At 49.4% G+C, this 14,555-nt stretch overlaps 1 protein-coding gene across 6 annotated transcripts in view; it reads left to right on the top strand.

Annotated features, from left to right (window-relative positions):
• Window positions 1-14,555, top strand: part of TMEM94 (transmembrane protein 94) — a 187,630-nt gene that overhangs the window by 89,151 nt on the left and 83,924 nt on the right. The window lies entirely within an intron of this gene.

The raw sequence follows: 14,555 nt of genomic DNA, 5'->3' as shown, positions 1-14,555 counted from the left end.
CTGGGAGGGGGGAGAACAGGAGGGATCAGGAGGATGTTGAGGGGGGAGGGGGCACAGAGGAAAGTGAGTGGGGTGCAGGAGGAGGGGTGAGCGAGGAGCAGGAGGAGGGGTGAGCAAGGAGCAGGAGGACAGGTAGAGGGAGCAGAAGGAGGAGGTGGCAGAATCGGAGGAGGGAGGTTACCATTAAGCTTGTAGGGCACTCGCCATGTGGCTGAAGCACTCAAGCAAGCACTGCAATGGAGTGGTTGATAAGGAACAGCTGGCTTTTCGTACTGATGAAGATCAGGCATTTGATGATTAGCGCTTGGAGTTCACCTGTCTCGTGATTTACTCATTGTAATCCTCCCATTATGTTCGTCGTTATTTTAATTTGATTTTCAATTTGAATTATTTTGTCTTTCTAACTCCAGAGATTTTCCCACACAATGTGCCCAGGCGCTGCTGTGGCAGCCTTCACGGCGATCCCGCTGATTAATTATTTTCGTTGCACTGAATAAGTTTACACTTTTGTCACATTCCTTTAATCCTTTCTTCACTTAAGTTTCATGCTTTTGCAATATGGAGAAGGAAGAAGGACAGCCCTGCTTAAAGCTAGGAATAAGAATTGGTAATTTCTTAAAATGTAGATCTCACTCCAGATTTCGGCAACTATTTAGTCCTGGAGATCCGATCCTCAAACCTGAACCCACATTTAGATTATATTCTTGAATTAGTCTGTGAGAGTAGATCGTGTTTCCAAGGTAAGGCACGTTTGAGTTAGACCAAAACAAAATGGCGGCTTAAGAACCCAGCGATATGACAAAGGGCTGACCAAGATGGTGCACCGCCATTTTGGTAAGGCTTGTTACTTCCGCCACCAAAGGTGGATGGAGGTTCTGTTTTCACCCTTGTCTGTCTGTTTGTTTGTCCGTTTGTGAACAAAATATCTCAAAAGTTGTGGACGGATTCCGACGAAATTTGGCAGAGATGTAGTGTATGTGACAATGACAAAATGATTAGATTTTGGTGAAGATCCGGCTACTATAATTTTTAAGTGATTCTTCACCATTGGGAGATATGGCCAAAAACGATACATAGCAGGTTATCTCAAAAAGTTATGGATGGATTTGGACAAAACTTGTTGGACAGGTTGGGTGTCTGACAAGGAAGAATCGATTCAATTTTGGTGAAGATCCTGATCCGGATCCAGCTAGTACATTTAAAAGTGATTATTCACCATTGATTGATATGGCCAACCAGGTGGAGGTATGCTCTCCACTGAGTGCTGTTCTAGTCTTGGTTTTTGTGTTGAGCACATCCTAAATTACCCAGTTTTCATTCATGCACTCCCTTGGAGTTCGATAAGTTTGCATGCAAAGCTCGGTTTCACAGTTGGACTTGTGGAGGACACACACACGCACACACACACACACACACACAGCCTATTATTATGATAGTTATATATGTATAAAACAGTTGCCTGTTCCATTTGCCTCCGGGATAAAACCACAACTTTATCCCGAAGGCCTTTTGAAAGCTCCTTGGTGCTCATGGTTGAGTCTTTGCTGTGAAATGCACTACCCAGCAGAGGAAACCTACAGGAACAACTGATTTTATTATCAAATAATCAGAATCACTACAATTTAACACAGGTAGAAGCCAATTAACTTGGTGTGTGATTTTTGAAGGTGAATGGTTACACCTGAACTAATTTACAATAGCTATCGGAAGGGGGTGGATACTGATCCAACCAAGATATTCAAATTTTGTATTTTTTTCTCCAAAAAAAATCAATTTTCTGAAATTTGTACAATTTGTTTTTCACTTGGAAGTTGTGGGTTACGATGTGTAAATAAAGGTGGAAAAAGTCTGATTTAATGCATTTTAATTCCAGGCTATATGGCAACAAAATGTGAAAATTGTGAAAGGGGGTGTTGACTTTCTCCTGACACTGTGTACTATATATATATATATATACACACACAAGATATTTATACTCATATACACTACTGGTCAAAAGTTTTAGAACACCTCAATTTTTCCAGTTTTTTATTGAAATTTAAGCACTTCAAGTCCAGTGAATAACCTGAAATGGTACAAAGGTAAGCAGTAACTGCACGAGGTTAAAAAAAAAGTTTAGGCTAGCAAAAACGGGAAAATTATTGTAAATTGCACAGTTATATTGCAAAAAAAAGGCCTTGTTCAGGGAACAAGTAATGGGTTAACAATTTACAGTTGTTCTGCAGCAATGTAAGTAAATTAAGCCTTGAAAGTTGATGCAAACAATTCCTACAGGTGTCGCAACCTCTGCTGATTACTTGATTACAAACCCCCTGTCTGTATAAAAGCAGCATTAGAACAGACTGTTATTACACCCTCTGAAGCATTATTTGGACAATATTGTACTGCAGGAAGTAGTATGTTGCTATCATAATGGCGAGAAAAAGGCAATTAACAAAGGAAGATAGACAGACCATTATAACCCTTAAAAGTGTAGGTCTTTCCTTCAGAGAAATTGCAAAGAAAGCCAAGGTGTCAGTGAGTACAGTTTCCAACACCATCAAAAGGCACTTGGAAACTGGAGGACACTCTGACAGGAAGAGGTCTGGCAGACCCAAAGCCACAACAGAATCATAAGACAAGTTTCTGAGAGTCAACAGCTTGCGTGATAGGCGGCTCACAGGACAAAAGCTTCAAGCACAGCTTAACACTGGTCGAAGTAAGCAAGTCTCAGTTTCAACTGTGAAGAGAAGACTTCAAGCTGCAGGTTTGAGAGGTTGAGTGGCAGTAAGAAAGCCATTGCTAAGATGGCAAAATAAGAAAAAGAGGCTTGCCTGGGCCATGAAGCACCGCCAGTGGACTACTGAAGACTGGAAGAAGGTATTATGGACCTATGAATCAAAATTTGAAATCTTTGGTTCACAACGCAGGGTTTTTGTATGCCGTCGAGTAGGTGAAAGAATGGTTCCTCAGTGTGTGACACCAACTGTCAAACATGGAGGAGGAAGCGTGATGGTCTGGGGCTCTTTTGCTGGATCCAGAGTCGGCGACTTGCACAGAGTGACTGGCACCCTGAACCAAAAGGGCTGCCACTGCATTTTGCAGCGCCATGCAATACCCTCTGGTATACGCCTAGTTGGTCAGGGGTTCATCCTACAGCAAGATAATGACTCTAAACACACCTCCAGGGTATGTCAAAATTACCTTCGAGGAAAAGAACAAGACGGTAGGCTTCAAATCATGGAATGGCCAGCACAGTCTCCAGACTTAAACCCCATCGAGCTGGTTTGGGATGAACTGGAAAGAAGGGTGAAAGCAAAGCAACCTGCAAGTGCAACACATTTGTGGGAACTTCTGCAACAGTGTTGGGAAGAACTTCCCGAACAATATTTGATTTCCATTGTAGAAAGAATGCCACACGTGTGTTCGGCGGTTATATCTGCAAAATGTGGCTACTTTGCTGAGTCAAAAATGTAAAATAAATTTTGTTAAACAAAATGATTCGATGATTTCTTTCTTATCTCCAATTGTTTATTTGTTCTATCCTTAATTACAGAGTACATTGAGACATTAAACTGCATAAATTTCAATAAAAACTGGAAAAATTGAGGTATTTTAAAACCTTTGACCGGTAGTGTGTATATATATATATATATATATTGTTGTGGTTTTGTGAATAATGGCAACTCCTCTATAGTTAGTTACACCACAACATGTAGCCTCCTATAGTTAGTTATTTCTTATTAAATGTAAAGCATAGTACCCTTTCCAGTGTTAGTATGCATTGAGGCAGGCAAGATGATAGTAGGCCCCGTTGAAGCCTAAAGTGCCTCGTCATGGGACTAGGCCAGGCCCTGCAGGCCCGAAGGAGGAGCAGTGAGCAACCAATGGGGGCTAAAGGGAGTGGCCAAGGAGGAGCAGTGAGCAACCAATGGGAGCTAAAGGGAGTGGCCGAGGGAGGGCCAATGAGTGAGCAACCAATGAGAGCTAAAGGGAGTGGCCGAGGGTGGCCAATGAGGGGCTGTCACGACACGTGACCCCAGGCAGCCAATTGAGGCCCATGGAACATTCGAGTGGGGTTTCGGGGGGTTATAAAACCCGGCCCAGACTCCCCGCTCTCTCTCTTGCTGGGTTCCTGCTAGTCTCTCATACGCTCTCTTGCTGGGCTCCTGATATCCTCTCTCTGACGCACGTGCTGGTCTCCTGCTATACTCTCCCTCGCTCGCTTGGCTCCTGCATACTGCACACTCCTCTGGTTCCTGCTGCGTGCACGTCATTGATCGTCGTCCCTGCCGCGATCATCTCCGGCTGTGGTGTCCTTGGTTGGAGCGATTCTTGGGGCTTCCGTCCAACGAGCCCATTCACACGAACTGCACGACCGAGCCCATCTGGGCGAGCTGCACGACCGAGCCCATCTGGGCGAGCTGCACGACCGAGCCCATCTGGGCGAGCTGCACAACCGTGCCCATCCGGGCAAGCTGCAAGAAGCGAGGTCCTCTTCCCCCACCCCACCCCCCCCCCCTTCCCCGAACGAATGAGAGCCCTTGTCTGGGAACACAGAAAAGGCCGTTAAGATTCTTTACTTTGTCCGTTTCTGTACATATTGTGAATAAATCCTGTGTTTGGTTTCCAACCTGGCCGTCATTGTCCTTTCCCATATTGACCTAGCATCGCCCCGAATTAAAACCGCTCATTCGGGTTCGATATTCTAACCGCGAGTCCCGCAACGCACAACCGCTCGGGCATCCAGGATCAGCGTGACTCGTGCGGGGTTCAGCCCCCATTCTCATGGCTGCGTGTGTACGAAGGTATTCGCGTTGTGACCGTTAACCCTTCCTTGCGCAGCTGCGGGCTCGGCGGCTGGAGTTGCCTTGCAACCCGTCCACCACAAGTACAGTAGTTGTGGTTGGCGGCCTCATGGACCCGGAGTTCGAGGGGGAGCAGGGCTTAAACCCCCCTTAGTACGTAGATGAACCCAGGGTCCGCAACAAAATTGGTGTCAGGGGTGAGATTCGGACCTGGAGTGCGCTTCACGTTCTCAAAATTACGAGCGGATAAAATTTAGTTTAAAACATTTTTTTTTTGAATTCGGGCGATGGCAGGCCAAGATGACCAGGTACCGGTGGGTGTAGAGAATGTGAATTAATTAATGACCCAGGACCAGCAGGAACAATTGGAAGGGGGAGTTAATGAGGGTGCAGCAGGAGGGGGAGAAAATGGTGGCGCTTCGCACGCGGAGGCCGAGCCCGCGGTGCCGATGGATATGGGCTTATTAATGGCGCAAATCAGAGCATGCTTTGAGGTGCGAACGGAAAGGATGGACACCAAGATAAACGAATCAAGGTGTGACATGAAAAAGATGAGAGACGAATCAAGGTGTGACATGGATAAAATGAGTAAGCGGCTGGACACCATGGGAGAGAAGACAATCGAATCAATGTGTAACACGAAAAAGATGGGGGAGGACATTGGGCGTAAGCCGAGCGAAGAGGTGGCAGTGGTACGCGACGAGGTGAAGCGGTGCGAGGAAGCGTAGAAGGGGAGATTTCGGAAGCGCACCGGGAATTAAAGGAGGTAGAAGAAGGAATGATTGAAATTAAAAAGACACGAGGAGATACAGGGAGTGAATTACAGGAGGAAGTGGTGGAAAATGTGCAATGTTTGTGTTCGCACCGGGATGAAATGCTTGCTGACCAAATGAAAAGTTTACAGATGCTGGAAGAGAAGCGGGGGAAGGAGAGCCCCGAGGTGAGTGGCGATGATTTGGGAAATGTGTTTGGTACGATAGGGTGCTCGGCGAGCTTGGGAGAAAGGCGAGACCCGGGCGTTCGTGAAGGGCCCATTGAGAGGTGTGCGACTGCTATGGAGTGCATGGAGAGGGAGTGTGCACCGGTGTGTGTGGGTACGAAGTGCGTGGAGAAAGAGTGTGCACCGGTGTGTGTGAAAGGTGTGTGTGCACCAGTGTGTGCGATGACGGAGTGTGTGAAAGGCGTGTTTTGCGCCTGAGTGTGCGAGTATGGAGTGGGTAGTGAGATGTGATGACGCGGCTCAGGCATCAACACCGACCGGGGTAGTCCTTAGTGGGACGAGTAGCGCACGCGAGCCCCCGATGAATGGTGCGCCGTGGGGACCGGAGGGAATCGGTGCTGCGTCGGTCTCGCAAGGACCGGCGTGCACGATTCGTGCCTCCGTCACCCGCACGGTATCGTTGGCGCCGTACCGCGGCAAGAGCGATCGGCTGGGTTCGAGGGGAAATGCGGAGTTTCGGACCAACGCACCTTTCCGGGTGAGGTGCTCTGACTGTGGCAGATTGGGTCATCGTGCGTGGGACCGAAGGGCCCCGCGCAGGGATGGACCCCGGCACCTGGGACCATCAATTCCTCCCCCCTCGGATCGTCAATGCCGGACGGATACCACCCCATACAGGCGACCAACCACCTGCATGGATCGCTCGGCCCTTAAAGGCCGAGCCGCGCCCAAGTACCTCCATGAATGGGGGCTCATAGTTTAGAGGACTGGGGGGAGTATTGTGCCCCCTCGTGGGGGTATGGTGGTGTGACCATTCCCCACGAGGGGGGGGGGGCATGAGCACTAGTTTAAGGGGATGGCAGTGTTATGCCCATGGAGGGGCCAGCAATGGTTGCCTCCATGGGGTACCGAAACTAGCCGAGGGAGGGCATGGATAATTGTTAGGGATTTTGAGACACAATAGGGACTGAGAGTTGAGTAGTGACATGAACAGTCGTGGGGACGTAGAGAGTTTAGGTGGTTGTTAAAAAAAAATGGTATGCATAGTTTAAAGGGATGACGGGGGAAGCATGAGTTATAGGGGAAATTAGTTAGGTCGATGATGCAGTGTGGTGGTGTGAAAATATTTGGTGTGGAAATAAATGGTGTGCAAATAATTGGTGTGGAATGCATGGTGTGGAATGCATAGTGTGGAATGCATGGTGCGAAGGATTGAATCGGGGGGAGTGGAACCCATTCACGGAGGCCCGGCGGGTTAGTTTAATGTTAGGTAGAGGGTACAGGTAAATTGTATGGATATTGACACCTGTGGTGCTGATTGTGGAATGTTAGTGTTTTGTGAGGTGCATAAGGCGGTGGAATGGCTGGGCGTGTGGTTTAATTGGTAGAAATAGTTATTTGGGGCACTCCGTCACTGGGAGCTCGTCGGCCAGGTAAGGCCGCAGGTAGGCTCAGGGAGCCAGTTAGGTTATTGAATGGGGCCCGAGGATCCAGGAAAAGGACCTGGGTTGCCCAATGCCAAGGTGGGCATCGAGGGGGTAAGCGCCAGGGAGGGCCTTCCCCAGATAGGGTAGTTGTGAGGAGCAGGCAAGCTCGGGAGGCGGCTCCAGTGAACGGAGGGGTGCAGGTAGATAGACCTGCTGGTAGAGCCACATGACCCAGCCCCGAAATTGTGCGAGGGCACAGGTAGAAAATTTGTGGGGTGAGACCCAAATCCAGGAGGGCACCACAGTGTGGGCAATGGTAATTCGGGTTCTTAGAACCGCATAGTTTAAAGAGGCCTACTGGCAGGGTACTACCCCGGGGAGTTTAAATGAGTTATGTTGTTAGTGTAGTTAGGATGTGAGACCCCTTCGCACCATCCACAACCATTCACCACGGAGGACAAACTTTACACCGAGAGGCTCTGTGTGCTGTTTGGAAAGTGAGATGCATCACAACGTGAGTGGAACGTTGTTTTATTCCGTTCCTTCCTTCCTGGGAGAACCTGGGAGGGATTTGGGGACGAATTTGGCGTTCGAGGGGGACATGGGAGACAAGACATAGAGACGAATTGTAAATACATGGAGGGATAGGGTAGTGTAGTCAATGGTGGGTGTACGTACGGTTAGGGACGAGCTTACTCCGCTCACTCTGCCGCGTTCCTCTCACCGCACCAGGTATGGTGGTACCTGGTTACCTTGTTTTTGCGTGTGCCACTGTTGCTCTTTCTTGTGCTTGTTGCGCCTTGTCTTCCTCCCCGCCCAGGACCATTTGGAGACCCACCTGTTGCAGCATCTTGCTGCCAAACATCCCTCCATCCATCACCTTATGGACCACAAGCCTTGTGGCCCCCCACCTCTGCTGTGGTAGCTTTTGGCTGCCCCATAATCTTGAACCCATGGACCACCTGTTGGGTGGCATTGAAGCCCACCTTTGGACCACGTGTCAGTGGCCCTGTTCACCAACTAAACGGCTCGATCTTGGGGAGGTGAAAACTTAGATGCCCCTTTTGTTTCAAATGGCCTGTATGCCGGTCTAGGGCAGCCGGTTTTTGTTCGGGAACCTCTCAAGACAAGAAGCCGCCGGACGACGCCAGCAGCAAGTGCCTCCATTTCCTTTCTCCATTTCTTCCCTCAAGTCCAGGTCCTGGGTTATAGTCTTTGTAAATAAAGGTTAACGTTTTGTAAATATAAGAATGTTGCCCACCGGTTATGTGTTTAGTTTCAAAATTCCGGAAATACGCGAACAGTTGTGGGTGTGAGCTGCTCAACGCATTAGGAGGGACATATCTAGTGTAAATGATGTCGCTCACATGGGGTTAGAGTTAAATGTTAGGGGGATTACATCAATGTGTCATACTAATGGTAAAAGTAAACTTTGAATGCCGACTCTACCGGTCGCTCCGCCTAAGGTCGACTCGGGAGGAGTCTGGTCGGAGAGGGGGATCGTGTTGTGGTTTTGTGAATAAAGGCAACCCCCCCTATAGTTAGTTACACCACAACATGTAGCCTCCTATAGTTAGTTATTTCTTATTAAATGTAAAGCATAGTCCCCTTTCCAGTGTTAGTATGCGCTGAGGCAGGCCAGATGACAGTAGGCCCCGTTGAAGCCTAAAGTTCCTCGTCATGGAACTAGGCCAGGCCCTGCAGGCCCGAAGGAGGAGGAGCAATGAGCAACCAATGGGGGCTAAAGGGAGTGGCCAAGGAGGAGCAGTGAGCAACCAATGGGAGCTAAAGGGAGTGGCCGAGGGAGTGGCCAATGAGTGAGCAACCAATGAGAGGTAGCGGGAGTTGACGAGGGTGGCCAATGAGGGGCTGTCACGACACGTGGCCCCAGGCGGCCAATTGAGGCCCATGTAACATTCGAGTGGGGTTTCGGGGGGTTATAAAACCCGGCCCAGACTCCCCGCTCTCTCTCTCTCGCTGGGTTCCTGCTAGTCTCTCATACGCTCTCTTGCTGGGCTCCTGATATCCTCTCTCTGACGCACGCGCTGGTCTCCTGCTATACTCTCCCTCGCTCGCTTCGCTCCTGCATACTGCACGCTCCTCTGGTTCCTGCCACATGCACGTCACTGATCGTCATCCCTGCGATCATCTCCGGCTGTGGTGTCCTAGGTTTGAGCAATTCTTGGAGCTTCCGTCCAACGAGCCCATTCACACGAACTGCACGACCGAGCCCATCCGGGGTGAGCTGCACAACCGAGCCCATCCGGGCGAGCTGCACGAAGCGGCCGCGCTTCTTGCGCATTACCCTCTTCAATCTTCCCCCCCTTCCCCGAACGAATGAGGGCCCTTGTCTGGGCACATTGGTAAGGCCGTTAAGATTCTTTACTTTGTCCGTTTCTGTACATTGTTACATATTTATGTGAATGTATGTGAATTACTATTCAGGTCTTTGCTTATCAATGTGGACTCGATTAAAGGTTGTTGTGATTAAAGGGTCAGGAGCCCTTCTGGGAAAAAGGAGACCGGAAACGGAAGAAGAAAAGACACGAGGTCCTGGAGAAGCGACGATTCTTCTTCTTCCTCGCCGAGCTCGGACGCGAGCGGTATCGATTGAGCAACGTAACAGAATCGGCGTTAAAAGCCCGTCTGGCGAGAGGAGTTACCGGGACGTGTAACTACCCTTTGACACGTCAAGTCGCCGTGGGTTCGTGCATGGAACCAAGCAGCTGGCACAGTTCGCCTCACCGTCTACAAGGCCGCGTATGGGTCGCACCTTGGGCCGCGCGCGCTGGACAAGCCGCGTGTTGCTTTGCCTGCTTTGCTGTACCCGCTTTGCTTGGCCAGGAGGTGCGCACTGCAGCCGTTGTTCCCGGTACGGGACGTGCCCGGTGAAAGCACGTCAGGAAGGGTCCGTTCAACCGCCCACGTGCGGAGATCGAACTACCGGAGTACGGAGACATTGAGAGAGACATTGACCATGGAGGGAGTCGGGAGTGGGGCTCACGTGAGGAATGTATAAGATGGCCATCTTAGAGTTATTATAGATGAGTTTACATCTTTGTACTATTGATTGCTGATTGTGGATGGTTGTTGATTGCTCGGGGAATATATCATTGATTATTCCGGATCCTTGGTGTGGGGTTTCTTATTGATTGGAATTCAGATTTATGCGTTACGAAAGAGCATAAATAATAGATCTTTCTGGCGGAGTTCCTCTCACGGTCCGGGGGTCACCGAGACCAGGTAGTCACCGGGAGGACCACGTAACAGAATTGGGGGCTCGTCCAAATTACGATTTGCGGATTCGCAATTGGGTCTACGTCCGGGATCTAAAATTGTATAAAATAATAAAATAATATTTTTATTAATTAAAATTTATTAATGAAGTATTAATTGGTAAATTTTTGGGGAAATTGGGGGTAAAGTCTTGGGTGAAGGTTAACAGGTGTTAACGATAGGCACCATGGCGTTTGTGGCACAGAACTTTGCGGTAACACCGAGTGAGGCACAGTTCCGAGCGTTACTAAAGTCGGACCTCTTGAAATTGGCCAAACATTTTAACTTGGAGGTCCGAACTAATTTGAGGAAGGCAGAGTTGCAGACCACGGTGATACAGTCTATGGTGGGATTAGGAACATGGGACGAGTTAGCCTGGCAGTGGCTACCCGAAGAACCAGAAGACGTTGAGCTCCGGAAACTGGAGTTGCAATTACGGAGCCAGGAACGGATCAAAGAAGAAGAAAGGAAAGCAGAAAAGGAAAGAGCAGAAGAAGAAAGGAAAGCAGAAAAGGAAAGAGCAGAAGAAGAAAGGAAAGCAGAAGAGAGGAGAGAAGAGAAACAAGCAGAGGAAAGGAGAGTGGAACGAGAACTCCAGGAAAGGTTAAAAGAAGAGGAAAGGAAAGCAGAAGAGAGGAGAGAAGAGAAACAAGCAGAGGAAAGGAGAGTGGAACGAGAACTCCAGGAAAGGTTAGCAGAAGAAGAAAGGAAAGCAGAAAAGGAAAGAGCAGAAGAAGAAAGGAAAGCAGAAGAGAGGAGAGAAGAGAAACAAGCAGAGGAAAGGAGAGTGGAACGAGAACTCCAGGAAAGGTTAGAAGGGAGAAAAGCAGAGGAGAGGAGAGCTGCCAGGGAACTCGAAGCAGAGGAGAGAAAAGCCGAAAGGGAGTTGAAGGAACGTGATCTGGCGCTTCAGCAAGAGATTAAATTCAAGGAGCTGGATTTAATGAGAGAACTGGGAGAGGTACCACCCTTGCTGACGGGGTCGACACCTAGCCAGAACACCTGGGATGTGGGCAGACATGTGAGGCTGGTTCCACCCTTCAGTGAAAAGGAAGTCGCTAAATTTTTTCCACACTTTGAGAAAGTGGCTCGACAGTTAAACTGGCTGGAGGAGGCCTGGACCATACTAGTGCAAAGTGTGCTGGTGGGAAAAGCTCAAGAGATTTATTCGGCGCTACCAATGGACCAATGTGCAGATTATGAGGTATTGAAGAAGCACATCCTCAAAGCCTATGAGTTGGTTCCGGAAGCTTACCGGCAAAAATTCAGGAATGCCAGGAAGAGGTAGAGTGAGACCCATGTGGAGTTTGCCAGAGTGAAAGAAAATATGTTTGATCGGTGGTGTGAGTCAAAAGGAGTCGGGAACGACTTCGAAGCATTGCGTGACCTGATGCTGGTGGAGGAATTTCAACAGTGTGTCCACGAGGACATCAAAGTGTACCTGCAGGAAAAGAAAGTACCGAAGTTGTGGGACGCAGCCACCCTGGCAGATGATTATGCCTTAACACACCGGATAGGGGTCCACGAACCTAACTCCTCGCCTAGATCTCCGCAGGGGAGGTGGGGAACAGCAGGTGCGGAGAACGACAATACATGGCGGCGGCCTCGAGAGGATTATGGGGACAACGCGGATACCCCACCTGTTCGAAATCAGAGGGCTGCGGGCCCAAGACAAACGTATTTTTCGGGGGGCCCGAGGCAGACCACGAGTTTTTCCTCCGGGCCTACTTGCGCTTTTTGCAAGAAACCTGGACACTTGATGTCCAGTTGTTACCTCATGAAAAGGGAAGACCCAGAGCGGAGTCCGACTAGTACAACTCCGAATGCGATGGCAAACGTAAGAAATCGCCCACAGAAGAGTTACCAACCATTTATTTATGAGGGGTTGGTCTCACTCAAGGGAGACTTGACTAACCCAAGACCAGTTAGGGTTTTGAGGGACACAGGAGCCCATCAATCCTTAATGCTTGAAGGCATTTTGCCATTGTCAAAGAGTACCGCAACTGGTGATAGTGTTCGGTTACAAGGGATCGGTGGCTGTGTTAGTGCCCCACTTCATGTCATCCATTTGGAATCCGATTTGGTGTCAGGACCGGTCACCGTCGGTTTACAAGCCACGCTTCCTGTAGAGGGAGTATCTGTGATTATCGGAAATGATTTGGCCGGGGGGCAAATTTATGGTAACCCGAGGGTAGGTAAAGAGCACAGCAGGGAAAATAACACCCCACCAGCTCGGGATGGCGACAAAAGTTCCAAGTTATTTGTAGGGGGACTGAACTTCAACACAGAGGAAGAAGTTCTGACCTCTGTCTTCAACAGATATGGGCCGCTGGTGGAAGTGCGGGTGGTAAAAGACAGGGAAACGCAACGGTCAAGAGGGTTCGGCTTTGTCACGTTTGCAAGCACAAGAGACGCCAGAGAGGCAGAGAAGAATTGGAATGGTAAGGATTTGGAGGGTCGGACCATAACAGTAGGGAAGGCATTTCGTAGGCGTCGAGAGGTCTACAGAAGAGGACCACTTGGCAGGAGTTTTGGGGTTGGCAGCAGCCGATATTACTATGGAGGCTCCCAGAGTTACGGCACCTCCCGAAAGAATGAATGTCAGAGCACTGGCCGAGAAGGAGACCGCCAGTCAGGTAACGGCTGGGACAAGGGGTCCCACCGTAACTGTTAGGAGTCTGGAGAAGTTGAAGCACTATATACGGGGGAGCCGCCGAGCCGAGGCTCCTACACGGACTAACCGTGAACGCCACGTTCTTAAGGGCGTCCAGGTAGTGAACTTTCCTGCACGGACTAACCGTGAACTCCACGTTCTTAAAGGCGTCCATGTAATGAACTTTCCTCCCCGGACTAACCGTGAACTCCACATTCCTTAAGGCGTCCATGTAGGAATACTCCGCTGGGCCTCCCGAAAAAGTGCTATAGAGAGGTTTAAATTTGGGGGCTTTGGGTCACCACCTCTTAACCGTCATTCAAGAGAAACTTGAAGTGGTTGACGCTTGGTCCAGAGGGAATTAATCTAGGGGATTGTGTGAAATTTTGTTGCTTTATTTTTAAGTGATGACTGTGCCCGGGGGGAACTGATGAGTTAGGGGGGGGGGGGTGAGTTATCTGGTTTGTTTATCCAAGTTGGCCGGCAAAGAAAGTTTTCGCTGGGTTCAAACTTTCTTTCTTGAAGGGGGGGAGTGTTACATATTTATGTGAATGTATGTGAATTACTATTCAAGTCTTTGCTTATCAATGTGGACTCGATTAAAGGTTGTTGTGATTAAAGGGTCAGGAGCCCTTCTGGGAAAAAGGAGACCGGAAACGGAAGAAGAAAAGACACGTGGTCCTGGAGAAGCGACGATTCTTCTTCTTCCTCGCCGAGCTCGGACGCGAGCGGTATCGATTGAGCAACGTAACAGAATCGGCGTTAAAAGCCCGTCTGGCGAGAGGAGTTACCGGGACGTGTAACTACCCTTTGACACGTCAAGTCGCCGTGGGTTCGTGCACGGAACCAAGCAGCTGGCACAGTTCGCCTCACCGTCTACAAGGCCGCGTACGGGTCGCACCTTGGGCCGCGCGCGCTGGGCAAGCCGCGTGTTGCTTTGCCTGCTTTGCTGTACCCGCTTTGCTTGGCCAGGAGGTGCGCGCTGCAGCCGTTGTTCCCGGTACGGGACGTGCCCGGTGAAAGCACGTCAGGAAGGGTCCGTTCAACCGCCCACGTGCGGAGATCGAACTACCGGAGTACGGAGACATTGAGAGAGACATTTACCATGGAGGGAGTCGGGAGTGGGGCTCACGTGAGGAATGTATAAGATGGCCATTTTAGAGTTATTATAGATGAGTTTACATCTTTGTACTATTGATTGCTGATTGTGGATGGTTGTTGATTGCTCGGGGAATATATCATTGATTATTCCGGATCCTTGGTGTGGGGTTTTTTATTGATTGGAATTCAGATTTATGCGTTACGAAAGAGCATAAATAATAGATCTTTCTGGCGGAGTTCCTCTCACGGTCCGGGGGTCACCGAGACCAGGTAGTCACCGGGAGGACCATGTAACAGAATATTGTGAATAAATCCTGTTTTTGGTTTCCAACCTGGCCGTCATTTTCCTTTCCCATATTGACCGAGCATCG

The sequence above is a fragment of the Myxine glutinosa genome, chromosome 5, assembly GCF_964187855.1.
Source record: "Myxine glutinosa chromosome 5, kmMyxGlut1.1, whole genome shotgun sequence".
Classification (NCBI taxonomy): Eukaryota; Metazoa; Chordata; class Myxini; order Myxiniformes; family Myxinidae; genus Myxine; species Myxine glutinosa.
This window is presented reverse-complemented; position numbering and strand designations above follow the sequence as displayed.